Source organism: Phyllopteryx taeniolatus, chromosome 6 (genome assembly GCF_024500385.1).
Source record: "Phyllopteryx taeniolatus isolate TA_2022b chromosome 6, UOR_Ptae_1.2, whole genome shotgun sequence".
Taxonomy (NCBI): Eukaryota; Metazoa; Chordata; class Actinopteri; order Syngnathiformes; family Syngnathidae; genus Phyllopteryx; species Phyllopteryx taeniolatus.
The window spans coordinates 19195003-19220268 of record NC_084507.1 but is presented as its reverse complement, the minus strand read 5'-3'; the positions used below and the strand labels follow the sequence as shown (position 1 = coordinate 19220268).

At 38.8% G+C, this 25266-nt stretch overlaps 1 long non-coding RNA gene across 2 annotated transcripts; it reads right to left on the bottom strand.

Moving 5' to 3' along the window:
• Window positions 1–4160: 4160 nt before the first annotated feature.
• Window positions 4161–22209, bottom strand: LOC133480129 (uncharacterized). 2 transcript variants are annotated; one of them, XR_009789194.1, is made up of 3 exons: window positions 18443–22209; window positions 17609–17812; window positions 4161–6195 (listed from the first exon to the last, which is right to left on the bottom strand). It is a non-coding gene; the product is annotated as an uncharacterized LOC133480129 (long non-coding RNA). The 2 variants fall into 2 exon arrangements; XR_009789193.1 differs by lacking the exon at window positions 4161–6195 and adding an exon at window positions 10036–11968 and having other exon boundaries at window positions 18443–22207.
• Between the last annotated feature and the right edge of the window lie 3057 nt (window positions 22210–25266).

Below are 25266 nucleotides of genomic sequence, written 5' to 3'. Positions count from 1 at the left end.
AGAGTATGTGGCCTGTGCATGGGCAGTGAGCTCACTGGCTGGAAGCAGAACGTGCAACTCAGACCAGGTACATACATAAGGATTTTTCAAATCTCCAAAACTACACATAAAGATAAAAAAAAAAATCAGGTATTTAACAGTTTTGGTCATACTGTGTGTGGTGTGCACCGATTATCTCAACACAAAACAATGGTCGTAAATATTAAATACATTCAATATTTAAGATTGTCGGCCCTGACCCGTTTCGGATGTTATTATCGGGACAAATTCACTCGTAACACACCTCAGACCACAGGATAATCCTATAGGATAATTTTATAAAACATTTTCTCGTCCGGAAGGGGCAAAGTCGAGACAAAAACTGCCTGATTATTTTTTATGAGCGTACCCGACTTAAGTCGCTCATTACTTAAGTACAAGTGTCGTTCAGATGTGTACATCAATGACAAAGTGAGTAACGACACACAAGTATACTCTAAGTACCTTGTTCGCAGTAGCCATTACTTGTTGCACCAGAATGCGTTATTACGTGTTGTTTATTAGTGAAAGTTAGGCATATTGATTGTTAAGTAAGCAACTTCTGTTACAGGAAGTGGTGTGCTTTATCTTTCACAATAGAAGCATAGTACAGGAAGTGCTTTGTTAATTGTGTACATTTTGCTAACAGCGTTCCTCATAGATATTATTTGTAAGTGTACTATTTGATTATTGTCAACATTTATCCTATGTTTGGGCTCACTTATCTGTATTTGATTATTCTTTCCTCTCTTGAAAAAAACACACGCACGCACACACACAAATTCAAATTCACATTTTTGCTTCTTCACATTGTGTTGTTTTGTGTTTACATATATTTGAAAAGGGAAAACAATTTCTTAAACCCCATCCTAATATAATTGTTTTGAATTCATGGCAAAGGTCACGTTTTGTTGTGTTCAACTATTTATTTTAATTGATGTCAAAATGAAATAATATTTAATTTTATAATTTCTGATCTACAGTGGGTCTGGAACCTAACACATTCTGGACCCATAACCAAGTTCTTACACACTCATTAATACCTGATTAATATGCCAAAACCGTCCGCTACAGAGTCATTTGAGCGCTCGTCTCATAACGGCGACCTTTGAACGTTCCCGTCCGTATTTCTTCCTCCATGCCAGACGAGCTGATTACCGGCGCAATATTTTTTTTTTCAAATCTCATCGGCCGCCACGCGTCACCAATCCTGCAAACATCCATCATTTCCTTCAAACGAGAGCCCCCCCCCCCATACGTTTACGGGTGGTGCGACAACGCCCGCATTTGCACTTAAATGTGCAGCGAGGCTATCAGCTTCTCAGGCCGAGCACTCCGTCACTGAGACACCTTGAGCGCCTCGGCTGGAATGACAGTCATTTCACACCCAATTAATAAAGTAGAAAGCGGACCTCGACTCTTTAATGTCTGCTGTTGGCACCTTGTCGAGCGAGGACAAACACGCAAAGGACACCTTGCTGAGCTAGGCCTGGCGAAACTGGTTGCTTTGCATAAACCTGTCCCCCGACAGCACCCCCGATAAAAGAGCCCCTTGACACGAAACCTGGTGTCAGATCAAATATTTTCATTAAGGTGAAATCTGGTCAGGATGCATGGAAAAGTCTCAGGGACTCATGCCTTTAATCAAACAGGAAGTTGGCCATATTGGTTTCAAGCAACCATTTTTGGCAAATTTGAAGGCTCTCGTATATTAAAGATCTCTTATTTTGGCTATTTAGACCTCCATAGAGTGACTCGCTAAAACGGACTTGGTATAAAAGTGTCAGTTTCATTTAAAAAAAAAAAAAAAAAAAAAAAAAACACACCTTGGTTTTGTCATAAGAGTGTCCAGAAAAGGCCCCTCTGACAGCTACTTCTGTTCGATCCAGTTTTGTATCCGCTTTGTCCGTATTTGGCTAAGACCGCCCCCTTTCCTCTGATTGCTTGCCTCAATGTAGAAGACCCACTTGTGAGCGCACACGTGTTTGTTATGTTGACAGCGCTGGGTCGGGAGTGGAGAGGGAGGCGGAGATCTTCGCTAGTGACGTAGATAAGCTTGAGAAATTCGAATGACCTGATTTCAGGCCTCTCGGCAGAAAAACATTCGGGACTCAGGAATGCGTGGACGATTTAAATTCATATTTCGCATGTTTACTGAGGCAGCAGAGAGCCAATATTACATCCCAAATACTACAAAAACGTTGGTTTGGTAAAATATGCCACCTTTAACAAACTCGTACTAATAGATTCGCCCAATTTAGCCCCAAGTGGATCTCGGTTTTGAAAGTTCATAGCCTGTTGCATGTGATGAAACTCCTAAAGGTGAACAGGAAGTTGGCAATTCTAGTTTAAAGCAGCCATTTTTGACAACTACTGTAAGGGAATTCACTCAAATGAGCCCCAAATTAGATAGATGTGCGACAATAAGTTGTAAAGATTTTTTGGATTTATTTTTTTTGCCTTTGTCATTTAATGTGGACAGAGTTTGGCATCAAAGTTGGATGACAGCTTAGGGGAGTCTTGGAAAGTTAGAATAAATTAGCCCCTGCCACCAGTTTCACCAATCAACCTGATATTGGGTGGACATGTTTATAATAACAGGACGGAGTGAAAAGCCTGAAGAACCACGCCCGAAATCGAACAGGAAGTTGGCAAGTATTGGTAAAAACCTGCATTGGATGTAGTTCCAAAGAAGTCTCAAGGACCCATGCCTAAAATCGAACAGGAAGACCGCCACTTTGGTGTGAAACAACCATTATGGGCCAATTTCGAGGCTTGTTTTTTTGAAGAACTTTTCCGAAAGAATAAGCCTGAATGAGCCCCAAACAGGAAAGCATGATCTTGCACAGAGGGGCAACGCTAAATTATGAAGACCTTTTTTCTTACGCCATGTAATGTGGGTGGAGCATGGCATCAAAGTTACATGATCATTTTGAGGGTTCTTGGATAATTAGAAAAAAAATATCCCCTGCCACCAGTCTCACCAATCGATCTGAAATAGGATGGACATTTCTCTCATAACAGGATGTGTGAAAAAGTCTCAATTTGAACAAGAAGGCAGCCATTTTGGTTTAAAGCTGAGATTTTGGGGCAAATTCCAGGCCTTATACTTTAACGAACTCTTACTTTTACCCGATTGATACAGAATCGGGAGCACATATAGTAGACAGATGATTGACTGAGTTCAGTCATAGAATATGGGCGTAGCCTTTGGTAATTTCCTAAGTGACACAACATTCGTTGGAGGAAAGCAGTCCTAAACGTCGTGGCGGAGGCTGCAGTGCCCTCATTGTAATCGCCATGGCTCAGTGAAGTCCTGCTGAGCGTGATTGAAGAAGAAACGGTAGGGGGTTTCCCTCTGGTCTGGAAAGGCTCGTCTTCTCTGAATTCCATTATTATTAGGAAGAAGAGCAACATGGAGGTTAGACAAGATGGGGAAGATAGGAGCAAAGGCGGAGTGAGGCAAAGCTGGGGAGGAAATTGTGGCACAAGCTTCTCATCTCCTGGAGACACGGAGGAAGATTCTTGTAAGGGGATTATGGATGGAGATTAATAAAACAGTGAGGAGGTCGGTAAGACGAAACGGTGAAAGAAGCGAGCGGTGGGTCACAACCAGATGAAATATCCTCATGTGCCTGTCTGTCCCAAATGACAAAAAAGGTCAGCTTCATCAAAATACTGTAAAAATAATACATGTACATTTCTTTTCTACTTTAAACACATCAGTCTACTTCAGTCTAAAATATTTAACCGCTTAACCCTTTCTTACTGAATTAATGAATCATATTATGCAAGAAAAAGTAATAACTAGTCCTTAAAATAATTAGAGTAAGAAAGTATTTCGTGAAAAAAACGATTCAAGTCCTGAACTCCGTCAGGATGATTCACTCACAGCAATGCTGACATCTGCAGCATTGCTGATACTCTGTTTCATTACACTGGGTTACAAAAAACTTGAAGACAATTTTCATTGCCTAATCCGATAATGACATCCGTTTCTCTTGTTCAGGTGAGGTTTTTATCCCAAGTTGTTACCAAATTATAAATCAAATGTTACAAATGTTGCTTACTCTAAATTGAATAGCAGACATCGATAAAAGTAAGCGCCTGTGAATTGAATGTTACGTCATCATTGTTCGGAATTCAGGGCATGAACAGCCGTTTATTTGAACCTCTAAAGCAAAAATACATTTACATGTAAACAAAAGTGTGACCATAGTCAAAAAAAGTTGACCTGATTGAGCAAAAGCAATGTGATATTTGGATTCAGCACATCAAAATTGTCCTGCATCAGCAAAAATAAATAAATAAATACAAATTCTTGTTGACCAGTGTTGTTCAAAAACAAAGTGAGTTCGGCCAATTTACATCGATCTTCAGTGCGCACAGCTGCAATTTGCTTTCACGTGATATGGTTGACCTGCTGGTTTGGGCCAACAGAGCAGAACATTTTGCAAATGCAATGTGTGAGAGCCTCTTGTACGTTTCTCAAATTCCAAGAGGAGCTGTAGGCTGAAATGCCGGCATTTTTAGGCAGACACAGATGATAGCTGTTTTTTTTCCCATAGTCCATCCATCCATTTTTTCATACTGTTTTATGGTCACTCGGGTCTCGGTGAGCTACAGCCTAACTATTAGGTAAATATAGATTCCTGCCATGTCACATTGAAAACTTTGCTCGCGTGTGGGGCGACTGCGCGGTCATGTGACTGCTTGGCTCCGTTTAATTGGTCAAATGGAGTCAAACGTGACTAGCAGTTGGACTGGTGAAACAGAGTCATGTCACAAGTCTCTTTGCGAGACCAAAACGGATTGTGCAAGCAAAAATAAAAACCTGTAGATAAAATTCTGTACAAGCAGCGAGCGGAATGTAGCACAATACAACGGCAAAGAATGATGAAAATACTCGAGTAAAAGTACTCGAGTAAAAGTAAAAACTATGTTGCATTAAAACTAGGCTGATAAGTACAATTCATCAAATAGGTTACTTCAGTTAATGGCACGGAGTAAATGTAGCTTGTTACTACACAACTCTGCTCGCAGGCCATACTTTGCCCACCCCTGCTTTCACATAAACAATTGTAGATGAAAAGCACTGTGAAGACTTTCCAAATGTACTGCATGGAAGATGACACACAGTCATTAGGTAGCTGTGATGGTGGCCTCTGCTCCTGCTGCTACACTTCATCCTTTTTTCCTACCAGCCGACTAATTAAAAAAGTCTTAATGATAGCGCGTCAATAGCCGTCCCCGCGCAATTTATCATGCACGTACGCCATCGATCTCGGCGCAAACGAGCCGTAAAGAAGCAGAACTTTTCTGTCGGCGACTAAACTTCAATGCTTTGTTATTATCAGGAGCGCTGTTGCACGCATTACTGGCACTCAGTGAGGTACTTTAAGCCCTGAGTCGTTAATCAATGAGAGATTAATTTTGGAGGATTATTGAGCTCGCACTCATGTGGATCCAAATAAAAGTCCAAAACTTTGGCGGCCCAGCAAGCAGAGACTGGAGGCACGATGGCCTTGGTCGCACCTGATTGGACGACTGCTTTCAAAGACAGATAAGCTACTTCCTGACAAACCAGACCAGAATGATGCCTTATTCATGTCAGCGCAATTCATTTGGAAAAGTCTCTTTTTCTTCGTTATGTTATCTCCATGTGCGTTTTTGTTGTTGTTAAATTATTTAATTTTATTTTATTTTATGTTTTTTCAAAATTCTCAAAAAGCATTTAAACGTATTTTCTTTTAAAATGCTTTTCTTTATGTTCACACATGCAATGATATGCTATACTGGAGGCTCAGCTCCTCACTCGGCTTCTCAGTACGACAATATTAGTCGTTCTTAGCAAAGGCTAAATAATAATAATAATAATAATAATAATAACTTTCACAGAACCCAAGGTTGCTTTACACAAGTGGACATAAAAAAAAAAACAGAACAAAGGACACTAAACATCACAACCTGTGTGAAACAGATGAGTTTTGAGGTTTTGCTTGAAAATGTCCTGCGATGGAGCGTTGCGGATCTCAGAGGAGAGAGAGTTCCAGAGCGAGGACTGCCATGCTCAAGGCCCTGGCCCCAAAGGTTCGCAGGGGGGTGTGCGGGAAGGAGAGAAGACCAGAGCTGGAAGACCCCAGATGGAGTTTATGGGTGGAGGAGGTCCGACAGGTACTGGGAGGCAAGTGCATGGAGGGATTTGTAGGTTAGAAGCAAGATTGTCTATGTGATAAAGAATATGGGCCTGTGAGTATTGTTATACAACGGATCCTCAATTTACGAACTTAATTCGTTCTTGAACGGGGTTTGTAAATTGAAAAGTTTGTATATTGAACATCATTTTCCCGTAAGAAATCATGTAAACATGAATAATTGGTTCCAGCGTCGACAAAAGTCCCTATTTTAGTAAAAGTCTGAATGAACACTTTGAACACAAGTTAAAGCTAACAGTACTGTATATCAAACAAGACAAGGGGTGAGTGATCAAAAAACTAACTAAATAATGAACCAAATTAACAACAAAAACAAGCCCAACTGTCCTCCTCACTCAAATGCAGCTGCCCTGCCGACACGCACCTGAACAGTGTCACGTCGCGCGTCCCTCTGGTGTGTTCCTAGCCAGTCAGAAATCACAAAAACCCTTAACTTCAAGAACCAGCTTGCTATAATTATGAAGAATAAATAAATGAAATCCACTTAGCCTTGACTTCTTGGTTTACAGCTTCTTCTTCTCTTGACAAGTTTGCATGTACAGTAAGTGTCTCGCTGTCTCGCAAATGATAGACCCGGAAATGCTATCACTCGCTAGCTGTTTTTCATTTATCCAAAAGAGCAACAGCTTTTCCACTTGGTCCAGATGTTTCTCTCAGTCCTTTCGAGATACTTCACCCCCTTGGCCATGACAGCAGCAACAAAAAACATCCTTTTTTTTTTTTTTAAACCACAATAGTGGCAATTGTGGGCTTGTTTCTTCCATACTGTACTGTACTTGCAAGCAAGCTTTGCAATGCATGCACCATTGATATACTCTTCACAAATGGTGTTTTTTTTTTAAGTCCACAGTGAGTCCTTCCCTCTTTTCTTGGGCCCATATTGAGCTACCAGAACACAAAAATAAAGGCGAAAGACACAGAAAACGCACACAATGATGCACTAAGCAACATAGCGTCTGACCGTGACACTGTCTGCATGTGTTGCAGCATCGTTTGTGTTCAAATATTCAGTAACAACACTGCCACATAGATAATAATTTCTCGCCCGTGTGCCTATGGAGTTTCCCATAGTATGTTAGCGTTCAGGTAGCAGAGGCTATCAGAATCAGAATCATCTTTATTTGCCAAGTATGTCCAAAAACACGTAAGGAATTTGTCTCCGGTAGTTGGAGCCGCTCTAGTACGACAACAGACAGTCAATTTACAGAACACTTTGGAGACAGAAAGACATTGACAAAAAAAACAAAAAAAAACAGTCACTGAGCAGTAAAGGGTTGCTAGTTATCTGGTAATGCCGGTACATTATTATTCTTTTTTTTTTACAATTGTGCAAAAAGATGCAGAGTCCTTCGTATGTGGTTGCTTTAAAATCAGAACATGTAATTCTCTTTGTTTTGTGTGTAGTTTGACAGTAAACTTCAGCTAAGAGTGGCATTAAACCGCTTGAAGCCTCTTTTTTGGAAGATTTGTTCACTACAGTACAACATTATTGTTTTTTTTTGTTGCCTAAAATGCCCAGTACAGTACAAAGTTATTGTAAATAAATATGAAAAAAAGCTTGAAAACGTTCGAAAAGTTTTATCCAAACTTACCACCCCAGTGTGCTTGATGGTGATATTGTTGACGTACTGATCTTAGTCATATTGCATATCTGTGAGCCCGAAATGTGTGTCCCACTCTCTGCCTGTATTGCGCCACAGCGCCAGTAACCAACAGTGGCCAATTCTGGAACTAACAGACTTTGTCAACTCCGGTTTGAGTGACAGCTGGAAACTATTTTTGGACACATGTACTGTTCAGATGGTCCGTTACTTCCGATATTCGATATATCGGGGTCCGTTAAATCGAGGTTCCAATGTATATTTTATATACATTTATATATATATTATATATCAACATTAATTTTTTTTTTTTTTTACATTTTCCTTTATTAATATTTTATATATTTTATTCATGCATTTTCTTTTTGATATATCTAATATTCTATATATCTATTATTTATGTCACAATGAGTTAAATAAATTGTTTCACAAAATTGTTTTTTTCAATTGTTCATATAAACTCACCTTGTATCTTTATTGTTTAAAAATATTATTCATTTTTAAAATATATTTTCTATTTGTTTATGTCCAAATATTCAATGATTTTTGGTCCATGTAACCACACAAGTCATGTTGGCCAATCAGAAGCCAGAAGAAAGTCATTTTCCAAAAAAGGCACAAAAACAATAATAGGGCATAATTGCATTGGATGTGATTCTACAGTGAATGCATTTTGTTTCCTGCTCTCGACATTTCCTGCCACCTCCAGCATGTGACACCTGTTGCGTCATCCTTCCATCCATCCCTCATTCCTTCCTTCCTCCTTCATCACTCTCTGCTTTTGTTCTGCTCAGGAATCAGCCGGCCTTCTCATTCCGACCACCATTGATTCGGTCGTTTGTTGGCACTGACGCAATCCTGCAATGGTGTCTCGCCATCTCGCCTATCTTGCTTCCATCTCGCCCTCCTCCTTCTCTTCTTCTTCTATCACCTACTCCATCTTCCACTGCGCCTCGTTACCGAAACAGGGTCAGAAACCTCAGCACAGTGCTGGAACAATGTCTTGATTGGATGGAGCCGACGTTCCCACACCAAATCACCATTGAATCAACATTGTGATGCAGCAGGCTTTAAAGCTTTGGTAAGGAATAGTTACTTTGCTACACGGCTCCCCCTGACAGACAACAATAAACCTCATTTTAATGTGTTAAAGTTATAGAAGATAAACTATTAATTACACACACACACATATATATATATATATATATATATACATATGTGTGTGTGTGCCTCACAGTTCTGAGGACCTGGGTGTACCCCGTATCTCGCCCGAAGATATCTGGGATAGGCTCCAGCACGCCCTAGTGAGGATAAACTGTAAAGAAAATGGATGGCTGGAGATGGATGTTTTTTTTAATATATATATATGTATATATATATATATATATATATATATATAAAACAAATAATTTCAGCATTGACGCTAATGCTAATGTTACATTAAGCGGTGTCCTGGCTGTTAACCAAACCAATGAATCCACATACTAAATGCTAACAGAACTTATTTGCATCATGTGTTAAACACTCGTCATTTGAGCGTATGACAGTTACAGCAGATATACTACAAACAATTATATTAACGCCGATGCTAATGCCACGAGAGAAGTGTCCTGGCTGGTCCACCATTCAATCGAATCAATGAATGCACATGCTAAATGCTAACATTTGCGTAATGCACTGAAGTAAACATACAGTCGCTAGCTTCATCGCCAACCCGAGTGTCGGGTATGCAAATGTAGTTCAGCAAAATATGTAAAAACTGTAGCCTCAAATAACAGCTTTAAAATTAATCTCATCTCATGTAGCCTTACCATCGGAGTTATGCGCCTTAATGCATCCCTCACTACTGCAAATATGTCTCCTGATGAAAGCAACAATATGTAAAATGTAATAGTAGCCTCTAGTGGTCTGTAATATTGGCGGACCAGCCAGGACCCCTCGTGTTGCACTAGCATCAGACTGACTGTGAATAAAGCAACAATATGCAAATAATAATAATAATAATAATAAAAAGCACTGCTTCCAAGACCATTTAGATGTAACACTGTCTTCAATAAGGAGACTAGAGTGTCTGTAATTGGTGGACAAGCCTGGACACCTCTCCTGAGACTCCTGTAGCATTAGTATCGGCCCTAGCCCGACCAAGTGTTTTCACCACGCTTCATGTAGCAAGCGATGTTGTTTTGATGTAGACCCTGCTTTTGTCTTTTATTTATTTGCTACGTTTTCTCCAAGTAGTCCAGCAGCCCAGCAGCAGTTCTACATACATACATACATAAATATATATATATATATACATATAAATTGAAAGACTCGCAGTCTAATCATGAGCGATAATCATTAATTTTGTCCGTGCGCGTCAACACGGAGGCGGCAGCTAATCAATATGGAAAAGAGAAGACAAGGAGCTACGAAGGCGTGAAGTCGTTACATCAGACCAGGCCCTCCACAGATTGAAGTCGGCGGCTTTTAAAAAGAAAGGGGGTTATTTCGCAATGAAAAGGGAAGGCTCGTCAATACACAGTTGAAAAACTGATAATGATAATAATAATGATACGGTAAGGCGGAAACGCTCTGCTGCTAATGTCACACTTTGAGAGATTTTTTTCCCCGGGTAATTACACCAAGAGAGGAGAAAGGAGAAAAAAAAAAAAAAAAAATCAAAGCAGGATTGTCATCAGCCACTGACAGTCACGCATACGCACCGTAATTTAAGATATTGATTGCAAAAAAATGCTCAAACACGCATACAGGACACTTGTGTTTTTTGATTATTTTTTTTTTTCGTTAAACAAAATCATTGCGATTGTGTCATATCAGTCAGCGCTTTTTAATTAAATCTATTGAATTGAATTGATCTATATTGGAAAAGAATATGTCAGTCATTATTGCAGCACCACTAATATGAATGAATTTAAAAAATAAATGTATTTATTGCAGCACCACTTTTCTGCAATTTTTTTTTTGCACAAATACGCATATACTCCATCACCTTTTCTAATTTTATATTTCTCTTGTACCTGCTTTTAATTTGCACTTTTCTTAATATTAAAATAATAGAAAATACTTTTAGCTTTGATATATTTTTTTGTTGCCACAGGGACTGTTTTTAAATTAGCTATTTTGTTGTATTTGAAAATGGTTTATCATAATTTTTAAATAAATGGTATTAGTTTTGAGTGTTTTATTTTTAATTTTTACTTGAATATTGATTTTAAAATAACTCATAATTCGTATTTATTTTTCTAAATTTGTTTATCAATTTAAGTATTTTTTTGTTTGACTTTTAGATTAAGATATTTTTTAATCATCCTGAAAATGTTTTAAATATGTCATGACTGTTGATTAAATAATTAATAAAAATCTCTCACAAAAAATTATATTTACTTTAATTTTGTATTTATAAATTGTTTTAGTCAATTTGATGTTTGAGTTGAACTTGTAGATCTTTTTTTCCATTTCCTCTGCAAGTGTTTGTAATTTGATTTTTTTGAAGTATTATAATGGGTAGTATTAATGAAGTTATCAAAATAATTGTTTTTTTTTAAATGAATTCATTATCTAAATGTTTTATTCTAGTTTCTTATCAGTTTCGTCTGGTTTTAAAGTGTTTGTTTCTTTCTCTCTCTTTTTTTACTAATCAGTTGTCTGTTTTGAATACTAATGTGTAAATGTTTTTCATTTCAGAATTTTTTTGTGGTGACTACTTTTAATTCCTTATGTGAATATTTTTCTTATTATTATTAGTATTATTACCAATACCATTGTAATTATTATTATTACGACCATTTTAATCCAAGATTGTATTTATTTATTTAACATATAGTCGGTTGTGAAAGATGCCTTTTAAATTGTATATTCCCGCCCACCCCAACATAATCCTGCTATTTTGACTTGATCTAAAATTAAACCTAAAGTATGATCAGGAAAACCAGACTGTCATAGGAGCGGCACGACAAGATGAAAAACAAAACGTTCACTTTTGTAAGCAAAAAGGTGCCGTCCGTTTAAGGCATCTTCTCTCCGAACGCTTTGGTCCTTTTAACGTTGATGGATGGCGAAGCAGTGCAGAGTGCTGACCGATGGAAAGTGGCGTGTTTTGAACGGGGCGCCGTGACCTTTGAAAAGTCCTTCCTGGGAGACAAAGAAGAAACTGTTCAGTGGTCTTTTGATTTTCTTCCAGGAATCGCTCGGCGGTTAATAGATTAATCGCCCAGGATGTTCTGCGTGACGTCTTTAAAGCGACGCCGCGCTGAGACGCGGGCGCTTCCGACTCAGCAGGAAGGAAGTGAATCAGCGACCTCGCCGCTGACTGGTCGCCACGGTGACGTCGTCCTTGCCGTGTAGCGTTATTGTTCAGCGCTGTCGCTCAACCTGATAACCACTTTTGGGATTCACTTTAAAGTTGTTTACTTCTACTGTATATGCAAGCATCCAGATGTCAAAGTTGTGCATCTGTCACTACAGTGGACAGCTATTCAAATAAGTTGAGTCTTGATGAAAAAGGTATACGTCACTAACAATGGACACCCACTCAAAAACTGCTTTTTCCATATGTGTGAATCTTAAGTTGTATTTCAGTCACTACAGCGGAAAGTTATTCAAAAGCTCAATAATTATTGATGTCAAGGTTGCGCAACTGTCCACTGTAGTGATTGATGCGCAACCTTGACAGAGACTTAATGGTGTACAAGAAAGCAGATTTTGAATAGCTGTCCACTGTAGTGACTGATGTACACTTACAGCCGACGAGTGAATGGCAGCGTACGGGATGACAAATTTGCCGTCTACTGTAGTGACTGATGAAGAAGAACAAGCGCGTTGCTGGATGAAAAACAAATGAGTTTTGGTCCCATTGGGGTAAATAATTAGTTGCCATTAGATGTGCACTGTTGAATGTTGTATTGGTGCACAGTATGAAGAAGTCATTACCATCTAACTGAAGCCGAAAATTAACATTTCATTCAAATAGAATACAAACAAGACGGTGCAAAAATAAATATGACAATACAACATCGTCTTAATTGTACTAAACAAGAAAGAAAAGAGGAATTATTGTTGTAGCAGAGGCAAAAGAAAAAAAACAAACATTGAATATACATTCGCAGCGGAACAGCGAGGAGCCGGAAAGCAAAGCGAGTCATTCGCAGCTCATCCGGCGTCCTGGCAGAGTCGTTTATCTTCAACCAGCACGCATTAACGCCTTTTCATTCCGGCTCGACCGGGAATAAAAGTTGACCTCCTCAGAAAACGCCGCACGACCCTCGCTCGCCCGCTCGGCTGGTTGAGGAGGCATCCACTGTGCTCGATGGGGCCAATTGGATTGACCCTTTGTAAACTACACTTATTTTTATGACATCATCATTGAATTCTCAACACAATCGAATGGAGGCTCGGATGCAAAGGCTTAAAAAGAAAGTAATTTTTTTTTTGCACGAGTCAGTGTCACAAACAAGCCAAATAAAAACTAGCAGCAATTTTTGCCCCATCGGAAATGCCGACTGTACAAAAATAACTATCACTATCATACAAGGAGGAAAATATTTCCACTTTTGTTTTGCACCATTACAAATTTTTCCTAATATTCAGACTATTCTCAAAATATTTCAAATCTATCCTCTTAAAATTATTACTTTTTTTCCGCTAAAATTATTTCATTCTCGTAAAGTTATGACTTTATTGTCATAACCAACTTTATTTGTAAAACTATGAATAACCTCCAAAAATTACTTTTTGAATATTTTTTTTGTATTACTGTATTTGCTTGTAAAGCGTTTGTATTTTTGGGGTAATATTGCATGGCAAAATTTTTTTTTACGGCTATTCTAAAAACAGTGGCACCTTTCTGACTTTTTTGATATGACTGTATTCTCGTAATATTACAACGTAATGCTTGTTTTTATTATGCCTTTATTCTAATAATATTACAAACTATTCATGTAAAATTATATAGATTTTTCCCGTTCATTGTTTTAAGTTTCTTGTAAAAAAATAGTTATCTTTTTCTTTTTGCATGACTTATTTCTAGTTTTTTAAAACAATTTTACGATTGAATTCTCCGACTATTCTAACTTTCTTGTAATACTACAATTTTATTCAAATGAAATAACTTTTTTCCACACAGAAAAAAATATGAATTTTGTGCATTGTAAAAAAAGGTTTATTGCCTTAACCTTAAAACTTCGTTCTTGTAAAATTTTACTTATCGCTCATAAAACATTATGTCTCAACTTTAGTTTTTTGAATATTGATTTTACAAGTTCATTTTCAAGAAATTCCAACTTTTTCTTGTAATATTAGAATTTTATTCCCGCAATGGCGGCACAGTGGACGACTGGTTAGCGCGTCTGCCTCACAGTTCTGAGGTGCGGGGTTCAATCCCCGTCCCCGCCTGTGTGGAGTTTGCATGTTCTCCCCTTGCTTGCGTGTGTTTTCTCCGGGCACTCCGGTTTCCTCCCACATCCCAAAAACATGCGTGGTAGGTTAATTGACAACTCTAAATTGCCCCTAGGTGTGAATGTCAGTGCGAATGGTTGTTTGTTTGTATGTGCCCTGCTATTGGCTGGTAACCAGTTCAGGGTGTACCCCGCCTCCTGCCCAATGACAGCTGGGATAGGCTCCAGCACGCCCGCGACCCTAGTGAGGATGAAGCGGTACGAAAAATGGGTGGATGGATGGATATTCCCGCAATGGTAAAACTTTTTTCTCATATTATCATTTAATTTCCAGAAGATTGGAAATTTGTCTAATAATATTACTACTTCATTCTCATGAAATTATGAATATTATTACATATATAAAAACATGTTTATTGCCAAAGTATAAAACATTGTAATTGTAGTTTTTTCCTCATTAAATTATGATTTAATTTTCAAAAAACCCAAAATTTTATTTATGATTTAATTTTCATGAAACTGCAACTTTTTCTTGTAATATTAAAAAATATCCTTGTGAAATTAAATGGATTTACTTCTCCTACATTTTTCCTTACTTTTCTAGTCTTGACCAGGACTCCCTTGCAAAAGAGATTCTGAATCTCAATGGGATCTCATCTTATTTATTATATATTTTTTTAAATCCTTATTTTGTATTTTTGCTGTGTTTTTAATGCAATGTACAGCACTATGGGAACCTTGTGTTTGTTTCAATTGTGCTATATAAATAAAATGGATTGGGTTGGACTATTCTTGGATAACTAAAAATTAAAATAAATCAATCTTACTGTATGTTAGCTGTATGACCCTTTTCTTTTAATATTACAACTTTATCCTCGCAAAATTAAAGCTTTTTTTGCATAACGTATTACGATTTAATGTTAACTGCAACTGTAAATGATTAGGACATCTGCCTCACAGTTCTGAGGACCCGGGTTCAAATCCGGCCTCGCCTGTGTGGCGTTTGCATGTTCTCCCCGCGCCTGCTTGGGTTTTCTCCAAGTATTCCGGTTTCCTCCCACGTCCCAAAAACATGCATGCGATTAGCTTGGCGACCAGTTCGGGGTGTACCCCACCTCTCGCCCAGAGTCAGCTGGGATAGGCTCCAGCTCTAGCGATCCCAGTGGGGATAAGCAGTGTGGAAAATGGATGGATGGATGCTTGTACAATTGGAGCTATTTCTCGATATCCATCCATCCATCCATTTTCTGAGCCGCTTCTCCTCACTAGGGTCGCGGGCGTGCAGGAGCCTATCCCAGCTATCTTCGGTCGAGAGGCGGTGTACATCCTGAACTGGTCGCCAGCCAATCGCAGGGCACATATAAACAAACAACCATTCGCACTCACATTCATACCTAGAAGCAATTTAGAGTCTTTAATCAACCTACCACACGTTTTTGGGATGTGGGAGGAAACCGGAGTGCCCGGAGAAAACCCACGCAGGCACGGGGAGAACATGCAAACTCCTCACAGGCGGGGCTGGCATTTGAACCCCGGTCCTCAGAACTGTCTCCAAAACGAACAATTACACTTCCCAAAATAGACTTCAGCTTAGTGCTCTACTAATTCCGAAATTAAAAAAACATTACACCATATAACAGGATGGCCTTAAATTGACTGTCAATGGTTTTTGGCTGTATGGATCGTTTTCATATAATTTGCTCAATAAAGGTAAAGACTGTTATATATTAAAAAAAAAAAAAAAAAAAAAAAAATCTAATTTACCAGTTTTGCCGCCTTGGTTTTATATATTTGTAAATGTTTCATAGACAAAAATATTACCGTTTGAATGATAACTGCCAATAATTCAAATAATCATACAAGTAAAATTGCGTTATATTTAAAAGGAAATTCAGTAGGGTAAGTCTTTCTTTAGGTTATGTCTTTCTTGATGTTTGGTTGTTTTGTTGTTGTTTGTTTATTGATTGTGTTGTGTCGTCGACTTGTTGTAATTGCCTTTGTTTATGTAACGCGTCCTTGGGTTTCACAAAAGGCGCTATACAAGCTAAATTTATTATTATTGTTATTATTTATTATGACCATTGTTGATCAAATTACATGGAAAATAACCCGTACAGAATAATGCCAAGTAGGTCAGAAGCCAGAATTTGATACATTCTTTTGCGGCGCACAGTGGCGTATAATGTTATAATGTTGCTTTGTGGGCACAAAAGGAGTGGAGCCAGCGTGTCAGTTGCTTGTAAGTGTGCGCACTGGATAATACCGTGCATGTCAGGACCTGGCACTGCAGCATGTCATCAAAAAAAGCACAAAGACGAGAAGGAGAGAGAGAAAATTGCTTGTGTTGCCTGAACAATAGAGTCGGCCACCTCTGCTCTGGTCTGATCTACAGTGCTCAATGCACCTTTTATCTCTCTTTCTTATACGTGAGGCTTTTTGCGAGAATGCAGATTTGGCCACAGTGACTTTTTTTTGTATTGACTATGACCTGTGGAGGAGATTTTGGTCAAGAAGGAAATTAGCATTAGCATTGATGTTGTGTGATTGAACGCTGAAGAAAATTCAACACACGTGTTAAAATGCACCAAACCTTTTTATCATTACTGTTCCGCCCCAAATTCCCGCTTTTTGCACTTTTCCATGAAAAAAAATGGAATGAATGGAGACATTGTGCAAATTTAACTCATCAAATCTGATTTCAGGAGTTTACAATTTGTGACAAACTTCACTAATTAATAGAGACTTTTCAGAAATTGGCCTAACCCTTCCACATTTCTACACCAATTCAAACAATTTCAATTTTCAACTGTTCAGCTCATTCAGGACATTTTTTTCACATTCTCAAAATTGTCAAATTTTTCATTACTCCACATTTTTCTATGACAACATTCCCAAACTAAACTTTGACGTTTACCTCATCCTTCCACATTTCTCGACCAATTCTAATTATTATAATATATATATATATAAATAAAATGACAATATTTTAATTTAATTCTTGATTTAAAAAAATCGTTGTTTTTGTAACATCAAATTTTATTTTTTTCATTAGTATTATAATCATTAAATTCTTAGACCAGTCAAGCTTTTTTGTCTTAATATTACAAAGTTTATTCTCATAAAACTCACATTCTTCTTCTAATATTACAACTTTATTCTTTAAAAAAATTGTGACTTTATTCTTGTCATCAAATTTTTTATCTACTTTTATTCTGATTATATTCTTGTGAAATTCTTCATTTTTGTGCAATTTGACATGTCGTAATAAATAAACAGGTTTGTAATGAGACTACCTCTTATATGAAACAACCCTAAAATGTTATTGACATGTCCATAAGACAAAGTGACATATTCCTTGTTGGTCTTCTCTCCTCCTCACCTGTTTAATGACCTCCTGTATGGGCATGGTTACGCTCGCGGTCCTGTTCCTGAGACAAAAGTCTGCTGCCGTGCGGCCGTTTGGACGTTCCTGCCCCTGGGCCAGGTTGACTCGCTCTGCAGCAACACGGCGCATCAGAGGTGGGCGGGCGGATGCGAAGCCTGGCAGAGGCCTGGTGCTGTGGTACGTGCAGGCATGCGGGGGCTGGAAAAGGATGAAGGTGGATGAGGATCAACATGCATGCTGGCCCTAATTTTATAAGAATAAAGTTTCCATATTTTGTAAAAAGTCATAATTTTACCGGAATAAAATCACAGTTTAAAAAAAATAAAGTGACAATTTTATGAGAATAAATTTGTAAGTTTAAGACAATAATAAATGTATTATTACAAGTATCAAGGTGTTCATTGATGAGAATAAAGTCCTAATTTTAGAAGAACATATTTTTCCAATATTTCTGGAAAAAAGTTGCAACTTTATTAGAATAAAGTTGATAATACATTTGTGATTTTATGAGAATAAAGTTTTAATGTTGAAAGAATAAAGTCGCAATTGTAAAGGAATAGATTACTATGAGAATAAAGTTGTGAATTTAGGCGAATTAAATCTTAACTTTAGAAGATTAACTCATAACATTTATGGAAAAGCTCCTCAAATTATGACTTAATTATTGTATAATTATGACTACATTCACATAATATTCCAACAAAATGGGAAAGGAGAGGAACAGCCGTCAGAAAACGGAAGTACAAAACAGCCTGTATTTAATTGCTGCTCTGTATTCACTATAAAATGCATGATATTAACCTGTGCAGGTGTAACGAAAGAAATCACCTTTGATTTGTGAGGGTGTTGGAGAAGTTGGCCCCTGAAAACTTTCCATTTTCCCCATCAGCGAGGACATGGGCTGCCTCTCCGCGCCGCCTCTCCGTGCCGCCCCGGAGCGAGCCGCCATCCCGGCCGGCTTAATGGGCCTTGACCGTCTCTCTCTTCTTTTTAGCCGCTTCCACGCTGACCCAGTGGCACTCATTCCCATGCAGGACACACTCTAGCGGGGCCCCCTGGGCTCTGTTCATTTCACGCCCTTCACTCTGACAGGCCACAAAAGCTCTCGCTCGCCTTCCGTTCTCTTGCCGTTAAGCTGTCCCTATGTCCATTTTGTCTTTGTATGCGTTTGTTTCATCCCTACGCACCTCCTATGAAATATGACATTTCCTCTCTTTTGACAATTCAATGTCTATATTCATTCTGGTCAGTTTATACAAGAATGAAATGTACAATACTCTCAATGTCAGATTTTATGAACTACTACTATAGAGGCCATGTTAAAAAGAACTGACAGTCAAAAGATTTGAAAAAAAAATAAATCACAATTTGATGGCGCAAAAGGCTGTAATTTCATGAGAATAAAGTTGAAATTTTACAAGAATAATTTTCAGAATTTTCTAAGAATAAACTTGGCATATTTAAGAATGATAGTTATTTCAGAAGAATAAAGACATGATATTTCTGAAAAAAAAAATACGAGCCAAAATTTGTAATATTAAAATAATAAATATGTAATTTTAGGGGAATTAAACATTATTATTACAGAACAAAGTCGTACATTTATGAGAATAGGCTTAATTTTAGAAGAATAAAGTTGTAATATTACTGGGGAAAGAAGTCATTTTTTTAGAGACAAAAGTTGTGATCAAAGAATAAAGCTGCAATTTTACAATAATAATTTCATGAGAATGAATGTGAAATTTTACAAGAATTAAGCCAAGGGTTATGCGTTCAAGTTTGGGTTTCAACTTTGTGTTTCAAGTCAGGTATAGGGTTTTGAGTTAGGGTTTCAAATTTAGGTCCTAAGCCATAGTTAAGGTCTCAATTTAGGGTTTCAAATTAGGGTTTAAAGCCAGGGTTAGGGGTGGGGGGGGAAAAACAAAAAAACGAATAGGGATTCAATTTCGTGTTTGAAGCCAAGATTAAGGTGTCAAATTTAGTTCTCAAACCTCGGTTAAGGTTTCAAGTTATGGTTTCAAATTAGAGGTTAAAGACAAAGTCAGGATTACAAATTAGTGTTGCAAATTAGGATTTCAAACTAGTGTTATGGTTTCAAATTAGGGTGAAAGGAAAAAGAAGAAATAAAAACAAACAGCATGTTTCCGAAACGTGTCCTCCACGTGTTCTCTCCTGGTGGAGGAGGGGGCAAATCAAGATAAGGACTTCATGAATTCACACGGCCACTAAACAAAAGGCGCGCCGGAACAATTAGAAAAGTTACGCTTTGTCTGATTTGCCTAATTAGAACTTTATCTCAATCTTTTTCTGCACCATGCTTTTTTTAAGGAACCGTAATGTTCTTACATGCTTTTTAAGTCCATTGGAACTTTTCCAGCTGCCCACAAGTACAAATTGATGACTCATCCATGAATAACAGGCATAAAAAATGTATATCAGCAAAAACACACAAAAAACATTACTTCAATGACCTTCATTCTAAATCATCAAAACTCTGCTTCAGACAAATAATTGCCCAAAACACATCTTAAAATCCACAGGGTTCCTGTCTTCACATTCAGAAATAGAGGAACAGCAGGGGTCCCTCAAGGTTCTGACGACAGTACACTAAACTTAGGTTAGGGTTGTTTACTTTGTTTTCATGTCCATTCAGTATTTGAATAGATCAATTTGATACCCAACATCAAAAAATGGAAGGACACCGTCTCAGGACGCCATTTACCAGCACTAATTTGGAGTCAGGGCAAAAAGACTGAACATTTGTCAAGGAAAGGACAGCAATTGTAGCTTTCACGAATCAGCAAAGCTGATCTCACCACATACCGAGTTCATACAGCAGTTTGTGTTCTGAACACTTAGTTGGAAGGTAAGCTTTAACACCTGGCAACGTCAGAAAACACGTTACATACTGTACATACACTACGTATCTTCAGTTTTAATCTTTAAATTTGAGTTAAGTAACATTAAATAGATTTTTTTTAAATATACACAGCATCTTATGTTGGATATCGTTCGATTGTTGCCGTGGTATTAAACGTACATACGCGTCAGAAATGTAGGATTCTTGACGAACTACACAACACTGCCACTAATACACATCCATACCAGCTCATAGCCTCCACACTAACATTTGGATCATTTTAAAATTATAACTGGGTTGCACTTACAGTAGATAGCGCTCAAACTACACAATCATGGTGCTCAAAGAGCTTTATAGATGCTCACACATTCGCCCATTCACACACACATTCATACACCAGTGGGTGGCTGTTGCCATGCAAGGCACTGCCAGGCCCCATGGGAGCAATTTGGGGTTCAGGGTCTTGCCCAAGGACACTTTGACAGCGGACAGTCGGAGCCGTGATTCGAACTGTCGACCCTTTGGTCACTTAACAACCAGCGCTATCAACTGAACATACCGAAACATCCGTTTTTGTCATAAAAAGAGGTTCAGTCACATATCCCGACACCCTTACAAACATTCATTGGTCCATTCATTCGCATACAGTACATCCATACATTGGCTGGAGTCATAAATGTAGTACATTCAATTCCGAATACAGAGCCCTCACATTCATTTCTGTTTTTTAAGTAGCTTGATTGAGACAAGGACAAATGAATGTTTGTACTGGTTGTGTCTGCACTAGGGAAGCCTACATCTCTTCCTAGAATTCCAAAGAACAAATTTGCAGTTCAACACATGAGTTCTGTCTTAAAATATGGCCTTTGCGTGTCTGATAGTCGACTGGTCGCAAAGGTCCTTTGGATAACGGGGGATCATTATTCCCATAATTTTACCTGCAGTCCTCAATAGGTCAGAAATCTCTGTTTAATTACCAAACCAGCAGGTGAAGTTACAACAGAGGACTGACTCAATTGTCCCTCTGTAGAAAATTTGCATAATATTTTTACAAACTCTAGATACCCTGAGGCTATGTAAGAAATGAAGAAGCTGATGGACTCTGGCACAAACATAACCCTAACCCTAACACCCCCAAGGACACAGGTGATAAAGAGGAGAGCAAATTACAGACATCTTCAGTCTTCTCCAGGCGCTGATCCTGCTATTAGACTCTGCTCTCCAGTTTTTTTAGCTTTTGCCATACTTCCATGTTTTTGTATTATTTGTTTTAGTTAATAAATCAAAAATGGTGAATCTGAAATCTGACCAGGAGCCAGAGTCATTATTTGACAACAGGGACACACGTTGGCCCTTCTGATGTATAAAAAGGGTTTCCCTCATTTTTACCCGACAACAGTACTTGTATCACCTGCCTGATGTCTTGAGCACAGATGGCAGTCACAGAGCTTTAGTCACCAACTGATCTGGGATCGGGCAGCGTCTCTACAGTTTTCGTGGTTCCTAATCTGCATCAGGTGCGCATCACACCAGTTGGCAGTCACATTAGCAGGCCCGCGAAGCCCAATAGAAGACTTTGTATGCAGTCATGTGAGTGCCTTGTGCTGATTGATTGGTGAACTGGAGTCAAATGTCACTAGTGGTTACGTTGGATTGGTGCAACGGCACCTGATGAGGAAATCAAAGTCTAAATAAATAGATTGTGCAAGCAATAATTGATAAATAAAAATAGCAAGTGGCATGTGGATCAGTGTAAAAGACCTGTTTCTTCTTGACATAAATCCATCCATCCATCCATTTTCTGAGCCGCTTCTCCTCACTAGGGTCGCGGGCGTGCTGGAGCCTATCCCAGCCAGTAATCGGGCAGGAGGCGGGGTACACCCTGAACTGTTTGCCAGCCAATCGCAGGACATACTCAAGTTAAAGTAAAAGGTATATTGCATTAAAACTACTCTGACTTGTACAATTGATACAAAATATTACTAGAGTAACTGTAACAGTAAATTTAACACATTCCAAATGTAGCACTTGGATGTGCCTTTAAGGGGTGTGGCCTAGTGCAGTGATTCCCAACCAGTGCCGTGGCACATTAGTGTGCCTTGAGAGCTCCTCAAGTGCACCATGTCAAATTATCCAATTTCACTCAATTAGTCAGAATTCAGTCAGTATTTATTTGCAACGAATAATTTATCGACATAGTGACACAAAGAACAGATAAATGCTCTCTTAGATGGCAGAAAGTACATAATTCACTTGCGTGTCCACTTTTTGTGACATTTTTGTTTGGTAGCGTGCCGTGGGATTTTTTTTTTTAATGTAAAATATGTGCCTTGCCTCAGTAAAGGTTGGGAGTCACTAGCCTTGTGAGTGACATCAGGGGCTGGGCGTTGGGTTGGCAGTTCATCGGCAACTGTGGCTCTGCTTGCCCTCATTCTTCGCTCGAGCGGGGCATATCTGAAGCTTGCTCGAAACTCGAATTTTGACTCAGGACACAAAGCTGTCGCATGGTCGATTTTTACCAAGCGAGGGCTCGTAACTCGAAAAGGTACCAAAAAGTAATATAAAGTGGAGTGAAACAGACATGTCCCATCATGAATTTTCCAACCCATTGAATCTGACTGACATGCTTAGGATTGCCCTGCCTTGGTGGAGGTCACACTTCTAGTTGTTTTCGCAAAGGCAGACAAGCTTTTCGTTGCCAGTGTTGTTTGATGTTCGTCCAGCATCTTTCCTACACACACACACACACACACACACATCAGGACAACAGAGAACTGCGCACTGAGCAGATCACAGTCAAATTCAGGGACTCTCCTTGTAGACCCCCACTGACATCTGTCATCTCCAGCACACAGCCTCGCTTTTTTTATTGCTTCTGTTCCTGCCATGATCCACATCTCTCGAGCAGTCAAGTGGATCTGCCAGCTGCATCTGGCTCACCTTGGATCTTGGTGGACACCATCATATTACCTACAGTTTGATTCTAAGTAGACTTAATCTAATTGGTCATTATTTAATTAATGCCTGGCCCCGCCGCTGTGCCCCGGCCTCACTTGGCCTGGCCTCCGTTGCTTTTCCATTACAACAGGCACCAATCAAACGTGGGAGCGATCGAGGCGGAATCAAGAAGAAGGCGACTTGCTTGTGTCTTGTAGCGCTTTCCTTCTCTCGCTATATTTCATCTTCTGCCAATATGGATGAAAATACCCCCACCTCCGCAGTTGACCACGGAACAAAAGCTGCTTTTGTTCCACTGCACACTGCGCGAACCCGATTGGTCGAACCCGATTGGACCGGACCATCGCGTAGAGTTGCCGACGCACCCCCCGCACATTGAGTGATTGCACAAGGGGACGCCCTGAACAGCGAGCCTGTGTAAGCGTTTGATGCTGTGTATTCAGTATATTGTACTTCATCACATTTCTTAAACCATAAGAAGAGAGTGTGGATTATTTGTAAGGAGGCTCACTGACTCCATTCATTTGAACGTACCCAGCGTGTACGTACGTTCGCGTACATTCTGGTCACAAGCTTCACTTATTACATTATGAATATAGTTAAGCATTAATGTAAAACAATATTTGACGCTTTATATACTATTTAGATGGCTTGTGGCGGCGTGGCTCACTAAACTCGTAAAGGTGTTTTCCCTTGAGGGAAAGCTTATCTGCGTTTTGATTGGCTGTAAGCAGCGACGTTAAAACTGTGATTCAAATTTAGTTAGTTAGTTAGTTAGTTAGCAAGCTCATTTGTTTGTCCATTAATTGGTTAGTTAGTTAATTAGTTAGCTGTCAAGTGAGCTATTTTTTTTGTTTGTTCACTGATTTGTTACTTAGTTCATTAGTTAGTTCATTATTTAGCTAGTTAGCTATCAAGAAAGCTCATTTGTTTGTTCTTTAATTGATTAGTTCATTAGTTAGCAAATGACGCAAGCTCATTTTGTTTGTTCATTAAGTAATGAGGTAGTTAGCTTGCTATCAAGCAAGCTCATTTATTTGTTTGTTCATTGAGTAGTTAGTGAGTTAGTAAATTTGTTCATTTGTGAGCTATGCTAACACTATATTAGCTAGATAGCTTGCAAGCCCGTTTTTTTCATTGATTGATTAGTTAGTCTGTTAAATAATGCATGGTCATTACATTAGTTAGCTACATTCCAGTTAGTTAGCTCGTTAGATAGTTAGCACGTTTGGTTGTTCATTGATTGATGAGTTAGTTAGCTCCCACTCTGTTATTGTAGAATGCATCATTCTACAATAACAGCGCCGGACGAAGATTCCCTCGAGCGCTTCTATCAAATATGATTTTGTGATCTATTTTGACATCAAACATTGGTAACCGTCTTCTTTTTACAAGCGACAGAGAGGGGGGAAAAACAGCTAAGGGTCATAATGGCTGACAAGCTTTTTGGGAGCCTTTTTACTGTTCTGCCAGGAAAATGGAGGCATAAAACTGGAAGAAGTGTGTGTTTTATGTCTTTTCCCCAGAGAGAGATCTTATCCGACCAGCAACGCGTCAAGCACAAGGTGAGAAAGTAAACACCCAATTTTAAACCCATTGTTCAGGCAGCAAAGATGTCCACAAAGAAAAGGAAGCGACAGGAAGTGGAACGGTCTCACACGTCCAGTCTGTAAACAAACACAGTGAAGCTCAGGGTCTGGCAGTACGTCAAACTAGTTGGACTTACCTGCCGGATAGATGACGATAGGGACCGAGCCCTGCCGCAAACAGCGAAAATCTACGAATAATTGACGCCTCCCCTAAAAGGGGTTTGTCATTACCTATAGATGCCACA